Raw genomic sequence first — 9,825 nt, 5'->3', positions numbered from 1 at the left:
AAAAAAAAAAACTGTTTGAGAAATGAAAGAAGGAATTTACAATTCTGTTAAGCAATTTTCCAGTCTCTGCTGTCAGGCCTCTGAGCCGAACGAAGCTCAGCCATTGTAACCCCTGTGATTTGCACATATGCGTTCTGGGGCAGCCAAAAACCCACAAAAGAAGTAAAACAGCCAGTTCCGGCCTTAACTGATTAACCAACATTACACCATTCCACCATTGTGACTTGTCCCTGCCCTACCTTAACTGATCAATAGTCATTGTGACATTCTTCTTCTGGATAATAAGTCTTATGATTTCCCCACCATGTACCTTGTGACCCCCTCCTCTGCTAACAGTAGATAACCTCCTTTTACTGTAATTTTCCTTTACCTACCCAAATCCTACAAAGCAACCCCTTCCCCATCTCTCTTCATTGATTCTCTTTTTGGACTCAGCCCACTTGCGCCCAAGTGAATAAACAACCTTGTTGCTCCCACAAAGCCTGTTGGTGGTCTCTTCACATGGATGCACTTGACATTTGGTGCTGTGATTTGGATCGGGGGACCTCCTTTGGGAGATCAATCCCCTGTCCTCCCACTTTTTGCTCTGTGAGGAGGATCTGCCTACTACCTCAAGTCCTCAGATCAGCCCAAGGAACATCTCATCAATTTTAAATCTGGTAAGTGGCCTCTTTCTACTCTCTTCTCCAACCTCTCTCGCTATCCCTCAACGTCTTTCTCCTTTCAATTTCGGTGCCACCCTTCAATCTCTCCTTTCCCTTAATTTCGGTTCCCTTTCTGGTAGAGACAGAGGAGACACGTTTTATCTGTGGACCCAAAACTTCGGCGCTGCTCATGGACTCTGGAAGACAGTCTTCCCTTGTGTTTAATCACTGCAGGAACGCCTGCCTGATTATTCACCCACATTTCAGAGGTGTTCTATCACTGCAGGGATGCCTGCCTTGATCTTCCACCTTGGTGGCAAGTACCACTTCCCCTGGGTGGCAGGTACCGCACCCCCTCCCCCCATGTCTCTATCTCTTTTCTTTAAACTTACCTTTTTACTATGGGCAACCTTCTGCCCTCCATTCCTTCTTCTTCCCCCTTAGCCTGTGTTCTTAAAAACTTAAAACCTCTTCAACTCTCACCTGACCTAAAACCTAAGCATCTTATTTTCTTCTGCAACACCGCTTGGCCCCAATACAAACTTGATAATGGCTCTAAATGGCCAGAAAAGAGCACTTTTGATTTCTCCATCCTACAAGATCTAGATAATTTTTGTCATAAAATGGGCAAATGGTCTGAGGTGCCCTACATCCGGGCATTTTTCACACTTCATTCCCTCCCTAATCTCTGTTCCCAGTGCGACTCATCCCAAATCTTCCTTCTTTCCCTCCCACCTGTCCCTTCAGTCCCAATCCCAAGCACCGGTGAGTCTTTTGAATATTCCTTTTCTACCGACCCATCTGATTTCTCCCCTCCTCCCCAGACTGCTCCTCCTCAGGTCGCTCCCTGCCAGGCTGAATCAGGCTGCAACTCTTCCTCAGCCTCCACTTCCCCACCCTACAACCCTTCTGTCATCTCCCCTCCCCACATCCGGTCAGGCTTACAGTTTTGTTCTGCAGCAAATACTCCCCCATCTGCCCAATAATTTCCTCTTCAAGAGGTGGCTGGAGCTGAGGGCATCGTCAGAGTGCATGTTCAATTTTCTCTATCAGATCTTTCCCAAATTAATCAACACTTAGGCTCCTTCTTGTCAGACCCCCACCAAATATATACATGAATTCCAGTATTTAATCCAGTCTTACAATTTAACCTGCAGTGACTGAAATGTCATTCTAATTTCTACCCTCTCCCCAGATGAAAGGGAAAGAGTTTTTTCTCTGGCCCAGTCCCACACAGACACCCGCTGGCATTATGAGCCAGGCCTCCAGGAAGGCATTAGAGTGGTTCCCCAAGAAGATCCCCAATGGCACTATCAGGCAGGTTCCTCAGTTATAGCTAGGTGAGATTACATGATTTCCTGCCTAGTTGAAGGGCTTAAGAAGACAGCATACAAATCTGTTATTTATGACAAACTTAAAGAAACTACCCAAGGTAAAGACAAAAACCCAGCCCAGTTCTTGGCCTGTTTGGCGGCTACCCTTAGACGCTTTACAGCCCTAGACCTTGAAGGGCCAGAAGGCTGTCTTATTCTTAATATGCTTTTTATCACCTGGTCAGCTCCTGACATTAGAAAAAGGCTTCAAAAATTTGAATCTGGCCCTCAAACCCCACAACAGGAATTAATCAACCTCGCCTTCAATGTGTACAGTAATAGAGAACAGACAGCCAAGCAGCAACACATTTCTGAGTTATTTGCCTCTGCTGTGAGACAAAATCCAGCCGCACCTCCAGCACACAAGCACTTCAAAATGCCTAAACTGCAGTGGTCAGGCATTCCTACAGGACCTCCTCCCTCAGGATCTTGCTTCAAGTGCCAGAAATCTGGCCAGTGGGCCAAGGAATGCCTGCAGCCCAGGATTCCTCCCAAGTCATGTCCCATCTGAGCAGGGACCCACTGGAAATCAGACTGCCCAGCTCACCTGGCAGCCACTCCCAGAGCCCCTAAAGCTCTGGCCCAAGGGTCTCTGACTGACTCCTTATCAGACCTGCTAAGCTTAGCAGCTGAAGACTGACATTGCCCAATCACCTTGGAAGCCTCCTGGACCATCATGGATGCCGAGCTTCGGGTAACTCTCACAGTGGAGGGTAAGTCTGTCCCCACTCCACATTACCTTATTTTCAAGGACTTGTTTCCCTTTCCCCCATAACCATGATGGGTATTGATGGCCAGGCTTCTAAACCTCTTAAAACTCTCCAAATTTGGTGCCAACTTGGACTTTTTTTTTTTTTTTTTTTTTGAGACGGAGTCTCACTCTGTCACCCAGGCTGGAGTGCAGTGGCATGATCTTGGTTCACTGCAAGCTCTGCCTCCGAGGTTCATGCCATTCTCCCACCTCAGCCTCCCAAGTAGCTGGGACTACAGGCACCCGCCTCCTCGCCTGGCTAATAAGCACTCCTTTTTAGTTATCCCCACCTGCCCAGTTCCCGTATTAGGTTGAGATGTTTTAACAAAATTATCCGCCACCCTGACTATTCCTGGATGAGCCACATCTCATTGCCACCCTTCTTCCCAACCCAAAGCCTCCTTCACGTCTTCCTCTTGTATCCCCCAACCTTAACCCACAAGTATGGGATATCTCTACTCCCTCCTTAGCAACCGATCACACACCCATTACTATCCCATTAAAACCTAATCACCCTTACCTCGCTCAACACCAGTGTCCCATCCCACAACAGGCTTTGAGGGGACTAAAGCCTATTATCTCTCATCTGCTACAGTATGGGCTTCTAAAGCCTCCAAACTCTTCTTAACATTCCCCCATTTTACCTGTCCAAAAACCGGACAAGTCTTACAGGTTAGTTCAGGATCTGTGCCTTATCAACCAAATTGTTTTGCCTATCCACTCTGTGGTGCCCAACCCGTACACTCTTTTGTCCTCAGTACCTTCCTCCACAACTCAGTATTCTGTTCTTGATCTTAAAGATGCTTTTTTTCACTATTCCCCTGCACCCCTTGTCCCAGCCTCTCTTTGCTTTTACCTAGACTGACCCTGATACCCATCAGTCCCAGCAACTTACCTGGGCTGTACTGCCACGAGGCTTCAGGGACAGCCCTCATTCTTTCAGCCAAGCTCTTTCTCATGATTTACTTTCTTTCCACCCCTCTGCTTCTCACCTTATTCAATATATTGATGACTTTCTACTTTGTAGCCTCTCCTTTAAATCTTCTCAACAAGACACCCTCCCACTCCTTCAACATTTATTCTTGAAACCATTATATAAACTCACAAAGGGAAACCTAGCTGACCCCATAGATCCTAAATCCTTTCCCCACTCCTCTTTCCATTCCTTGAAAACAGCCCTAGAAACTGCTCCCACACTAGCTCTCCCTGACTCATCCCAACACTTTTCATTATACACAGCTGAAGTGCAGGGCTGTGTGGTCGGAATTCTTACACAAGGACTGGGACTGCACCCTGTAGCCTTTTTGTCAGAACTTGACCTTACTGTTTTATGCTGACCCTCATGTTTGCGTGTGGCACCTGCCACTGCTCTAATACTTTTAGAGGCCCTTAAAATCACAAACTATGCTCAACTCACTCTCTACAGTTCTCATAACTTTCAAAATCTATTTTCTTCCTCACACCTGATACATACACTCTCTGCCCCCTCCCCCAGCTCCTTCAGCTATACTCACTCTTTGTTGAGTCTCCCACAATTAGCATTGTTCCTGGCCCAGACTTCAATCCAGCCTCCCACATTATTCCTGATACTACACCTGACCCCCATGACTGTATCTCTGTGATCCACCTGGCATTTCAACTTCTGTCACAACCTTCCATAGTCTTTCTAATGACTTTCCTGCTAGCATTACAGATCTATCACAAACTTTATCAGTCCTTTGGGACCAGGTTGATTCCTTAGCCGCAGTTGTCCTCCAAAATCACCGAGGCCTTGACCACTCACTGCTGAAAAAGGAGGACTCTGCATATTTTTAAATGAAGAGTGTTGTTTTTATTTAAATCAATGCAGCCTGGTATATGACGACATAAAAAAGCTTAAAGATACGACCCAAACACTCACCAGCCAGGCAAATAATTATGCTGGATCTACCTGGGCACTTTCTAACTGGGTGTCTTGGCTCCTCCCTATTCTTAGTCCCCTGGTACCTGTTTTTCTCCTTCTCTTATTCAGGCCTTTTGTCTTTCGTTTAGCCTCTCAATTCATACAAAACCGCATCCAGGCCATCACCAGTCATTCCATATGGCAGTTGCTGCTTCTAACAACACCATGGTACTATCTTGTGCCCCAAAATATCCCCACAGCCTAAACTTCTATTCCTCATCCTATTATACTCCTTCTCACCTTTAGGACTAAGCCAATGATGAACTCCTGGCAACATCCGGACAAGACCAACCTTCCATGCAGCACCCCCTCCAAACGGCTGTCTAAACATACTTCCAGGCCTGCTTCACCCGTTCCTCTAAACCATAATCTCCTAGGACCTGCTGTCTATAAAAACAACTTACTTCAGGCCTTGTCCTCCAAAATTTTCCCCACCTCCAAAATCAAAGACCTCTGAATTAAAAATCTAAAACACTGTCAAATCCATGCTCACGGTGTCCTCAGGCCTACTCATATAGAAATGACCAGCAATATGCATATACAGAACCAGTTCCACATATCTGGCACTCAGGTCAACATCCAGGACAACACATGGTCTGTCATTGGTTGTTAGAAGGCCTTGGACATTTCTCTCTCGGCCAGTCCCAACTTATTTCAGGAGACAGGCACTATTGTACTTATTATTTTTCCTGTATAAGGTCTGCAATAAGGACTATTGAACTCCTCTATTCAAAACATCACTCACACCTTTGGGAAAAAGGTAATATAATAGACTTTTGGCTCGATGTCAGGGGATCCTATTTGTCCATGATGGAAAATGGGGACAAAAGACCTTGGTATATAAAACATTATTCCTACCTTGGCCTAAAAACTCACTGCCACCTACCTTAAAGCTATTATGCTTAATTGCTATTTTTAGATAATTTATTCTATTAGGACAATTCCAAGCTCAAAAATATGCTAACTGATGCCTTGTTAGCCACACAAAATTGTACCCAAAAACTTTCTAGACCAACTCACTATAAAATTAAATTTTCTTTAGGTGTTCATGCCGCCCCTAAGTCATGCCTGAAGCGGCCCTGAAAAACATCGCCCCTGTCCCAATAATCCCCAGTAAAAACTTATATTTTCTTTATCTTTTCTTATAACTTTATATTTTATAAATAAAAAGACATGAATGTCAGGCTTCTGAGCCGAAGCTCAGCCATTGTAACCCCTGTGACTTGCACATATGTGTCCAGACGGCCTGCAGGAGCCAAGAAGTCTGGGGCAGCTGAAAAACCACAAAAGAAGTAAAACAGCCAGTTCCTGCCTTAACGGATTAACCAACATTACACCATTCCACCATTGTGACTTGTCCCTGCCCTACCTTAACTGATCGATCAACCTTGTGACATTCTTCTTCTGGACAATGAGTCTTATGATCTCCCCACCATGTATCTTGTGACCCCCTCCTCTGCTAACAATAGATAATCACCTTTTACTGTAATTTTTCATTACCTACCCAACTCCTATAAAGCAACCCCTTCCCTATTTCCCTTTGCTGACTCTCTTTTCAGACTCAGCCCACTTGCACGCAGTGAATAAACAGCCGCTTGTTCACACAAAGCCTGTTGGTGGTCTCTTAACACGGACACGCGTGACATCTGCTCACCCACCTCTAATACTGCAGATTGAACAGTTCCCTTTAGAAAGCCCTTCCTGATGTTGAGCTAAAATGTCTTCCTGTCATGTCCGTTCATTAGTAGAATCAACATTTTATCCAAACGAGGCTGATTAAACCAGAGGTTTATGCAAAGGTATATGCATCAAAGATAGTGATTTCCTGAGTGGAAGACTTAAATACCAGCTACGAGTGATTACATAAAGCATGGACCTTTTATCTCTATAGAAAAAACACTACCTGACAATATTTCAAGTTAGAATTTTGCTTTTTTTCCCCTCAAGTCAGGGTCTCATTTGTCACACAGACTGGAGTGCAGTGGTGCGATCATGCCAGCTAGGTTTTAAATTTTTTGTAGAGACAAGGTCTTGCTATATTGCCCAGGTCGGTCTGGAGCTCCTGGGCTTAAGGGATCCTCCTGCCTTGGCCTCCCAAAGTGCTGGGATTACAGGTGTGAGCCACCTTGCCCAGCCCAAATTAGGATTTTTCTGGAGTGTATATTAGAACTTTCCTCAAAGGCAGCAAATGTTTCAAAATTTCACACCCTTTAACTCAATAATTACACACCTAGGAATCTTACCCTCTGAAAATAGTATAGGATGAAAAACCTTTTTTGCACAAATTTTTGTTTGTTTTTTTAACCACGTTTCTTTTAAAATGTTATCAAAAGAATAAAAACAACTAAAAATGTTCCTCAGAAGCAATATGTAAATTCTGAATACCAGATAAACTACTAGGCAAACACTTAAAATGAAGTTTACAGATTTTCTTAAAACATGATGAAATACTTGTGTATTCAATGGATATTCAAAGGCTCAGTTTCTTTTCTTTTTCTTTTTTTTGAGACGAGGTCCCGCTCTGTTGCCCAGGCTGGAGTGCAGTGGCCGGATCTCAGCTCAATGCAAGCTCCGCCCCCCGGGTTTACGCCATTCTCCTGCCTCAGCCTCCCGAGTAGCTGGGACTACAAGCGCCCGCCACCTCGCCCGGCTAGTTTTTTGTGTTTTTTTTTTTAGTAGAGACTGGGTTTCACCGTGTTAGCCAGGATGGTCTCGATCTCCTGACCTCGTGATCTGCCCGTCTCGGCCTCCCAAAGTGCTGGGATTACAGGCTTGAGCCACCCCGCCCGGCCAAGGCTCAGCTTCTATTAAAAAAAATCTAACTCAGAGTAAGGGGATCCATAACAGAAGCCTAGCCCACTGCTCCCCTACACATAACCCCCCACAATCTTCTGGGCCTGTTTTTTGTTTGTCTGTTTTTTTATGAGACAGAGGTTCACTCTGTTGCCCAGGCTAGGGTGCAGTGGCACGATCTCAGTTAACTGCAACTCTGCCTCCCTGGTTCAAGCAATTCTCCTGCCTCAGACTCCCCAGTAGCTGGGATTACAGGTGTGTGCCACCATGCCCTGCTCATTTTTGTATTTTTAATAAAGATGGAGTTTCACCCTGTTGGCCAGACTGGTCTCGAACTTCTGACCTCAAATGATATGCCCACCTTGGCTTCCCAAAGTGCTGGGATTACAGGCGTGAGCTACTGCATCCGGCCCTTTTTTGTTTAGCTTCGTGGATTTTTTTTTTTTTTAAGATGGAGTCTCACTCTGTCGCCCAGGCTGGAGTCCAGTGGCGCGATATCGGCTCACTGCAAGCTCCACCTCGGGTTCGTGCCAATCTCCCACCTCAGCCTTCCGAGTAGCTGGTGCCCACCACCACACCCAGCTAATTTTGTTTTTGTATTTTTAGTAGAGACGGGGTTTCACTGTGTTGGCCAGGATGGTCTCCATCTCCTGACCTTGTGATCTGCCCTCCTCGGCCTCCCAAAGTGCTGGGATTACAGGCGTCTGCCACTGTGCCCGGCTGTTTGTTTTGTTTTTTTTTGAGACACAGTTTTGTTCTTGTTGCCTAGGCTAGAGTGCAATGGTGTGATCTCGGCTCACCACAATCTCTACCTCCTGGGTACAAGCGATTCTCCTGCCTCAGCCTCCCAAGTAGCTGGGTCTACTTGGGAGTAGCTGGGATTACAGGCATGCACCACCACGCCTGGCTAATTTTGTATTTTAGTAGAGACAGGGTTTCTCCATGTTGGTCAGGCTGGTCTCGAACTCCCAACCTCAGGTGATCTGCCCGCCTCAGCCTTCCAAAGTGCGGTGGTGTGAGACACTGCACCCGGCCAAAAAAATTTTTTTTTTTTTTTTTTTAAGACAGGGTCTCACTATGTCACCAGGTTGCAGTGCAGTAGTGCAATCAGCTCACTGCAGCCTCCATCTCCTCTGGCTCGGGTGATCCTCCCACCTCGACCTCCCAAGTAGCTGGGTCTAGAGGTGTGCCCACCACGTCTGGCCAATGAATCTTAAAAACATAACTTTAAGAAAAAGAGACAAGTTACAAGAGAACATACTATGATTCCATTGATACAGAATTCAATATTAGGCAAAAATATATTTTTAGAGACACATGTTAGTGATAAAACCCTAAAGAAAAGTAACAGAAAAATTAAAGGCAAATGTTCAGGATAGTTACCTCTGGAGAGGAAGAGGCATAAGACCTCTAAGGTATTAATGATATTCAATTGTGAAGCTACGTGGTGGGTATAGGGATACATATTTTATTATTTATGCATATACATTTTATACAATTTTGGATTTATGATATATGCAATAATAATTTTTAGATAAATTAAAGTATTACCTTTTTATTGTGGTAAAAAACCAGAACATTAAATTTACCATCTGAGCTATGTTTAAGCATATAGTTTGGGGCTGGGCACGGTAGCTCATGCCTGTAATCCCAGCGCTTTGGGAGGCTGAGGGAAGAGGATCACTTTAGCCAAGGATTTTGAGACAAGCTTGGGCAACATGATGAAACCCCGTCTCTACCAAAAAAATACAAAGGAATTAGCTGGGCATAGTGGTGTGCACCTGTAGTCCCAGCTACTCAGGAGGCTGAGGTGGGAGGATCATTTGAGCCTGGGAGGCGGAGGTTGCAGTGAGCTGAGATTAATGCCACTGCACTCCAGCCTGGCCGACAGAGCAAGACTGTCTCAGAAAAACAAACAACAAAACAAAACAAAACAAACCTACCTTAGAGTTTCGTAGTGTTAAGTATATTCAATTTTTTAATATTTGTTTATTTATTTATTTATTGAGACAGACTATTGCTTTGTAGCCAGGGCTGGAGTGCAGCAGCACTATCTCAGCTCACTGCAAGCTCCGCCTCCTGGGTTCACACCAGCCTCCTGCCTCAGCCTCCTGAGTAACTGGGACTACAGGTGCCCGCCACCATTCCCGGCTAACTTTTTTTTTTTTTTTTTTTCTTACAACAAGATCTTTTACTTAAAGATAATTGACTTAAGGTCATAATGGATTACTACCTTGTTCATCTTGTTTTTCTACTAAGATGGGAAGGGAGGGTGGGATTGGAAAAGATTTTCTCTTTTCAAACTAGTCCCATTCAGATAAA

The sequence above is a fragment of the Mandrillus leucophaeus genome, unplaced genomic scaffold (genome assembly GCF_000951045.1).
Source record: "Mandrillus leucophaeus isolate KB7577 unplaced genomic scaffold, Mleu.le_1.0 Scaffold360, whole genome shotgun sequence".
NCBI lineage: Eukaryota > Metazoa > Chordata > Mammalia > Primates > Cercopithecidae > Mandrillus > Mandrillus leucophaeus.
This window is presented reverse-complemented; position numbering follows the sequence as displayed.